Source organism: Octopus bimaculoides, chromosome 25, assembly GCF_001194135.2.
Source record: "Octopus bimaculoides isolate UCB-OBI-ISO-001 chromosome 25, ASM119413v2, whole genome shotgun sequence".
Classification (NCBI taxonomy): domain Eukaryota; kingdom Metazoa; phylum Mollusca; class Cephalopoda; order Octopoda; family Octopodidae; genus Octopus; species Octopus bimaculoides.
This window is the reverse complement of record NC_069005.1, coordinates 34,487,648-34,488,344: the sequence shown is the minus strand read 5'-3', so window position 1 is coordinate 34,488,344 and position 697 is coordinate 34,487,648. Positions and strand designations below refer to the sequence as shown.

The 697-nt window shown below is 31.6% G+C and overlaps 1 protein-coding gene across 1 annotated transcript in view; it reads left to right on the top strand.

The window, feature by feature from the left end:
* LOC106869076 (serine-rich adhesin for platelets) overlaps positions 1–697 on the top strand; it is a 223,287-nt gene that overhangs the window by 67,188 nt on the left and 155,402 nt on the right. The window lies entirely within an intron of this gene.

Here is a 697-nt window from a genome sequence, read left to right as displayed (position 1 = left end):
ATATATATATATATATATATATACATTCATACATACAAAACTTATTGTCACAAATTACCCAATTTTTACGCATTCATCTTTAATTCTGTATAGATGCCTTTTCACTGATATCACATGCTCGTAGGTGCACACAAGGGTGCATACACTTGCATATGTGCATAGATGCTGCAATATAACATTCATATCTATATGAAGTAGGCAACCGTTACCCACCATCAGCACCAGGTATACACACATAAATATGTTTATATATATATATGCATACACAACAACAACAACAGCAATAGCAGCATTGATAGAATTAACAGAATAAAGAACTCAATACGTTAAGTTAAACATTTAACTTTTAAGAGGTTTGTGAAGTTCCGCCAAAAGTGAAAAGTTTCTTTTGATATATTGGTGAAGATGTGAAGTTTATTTCCAGCATTATTTGGGCACTTCCACACTATCATAGGAATATAAAGACGTAACTCGATAAAATTTTCTAAAACAGGTGGTCGAGTAGAATCTGCTTAGCGTTCACCGGATCTCAAAGCACTAGATCTCTTCTATGTGATTACTTAAAAGATTAAATTCTATGAATCAAAAGTGGAAACGGTCAACGAATTGAGGATAGCCATCGAACAAGAAACTAGAAATAAGAAACGAATTCAGATTAACAATTTAACGATTTGTTTAATATAAATATATAACAAAT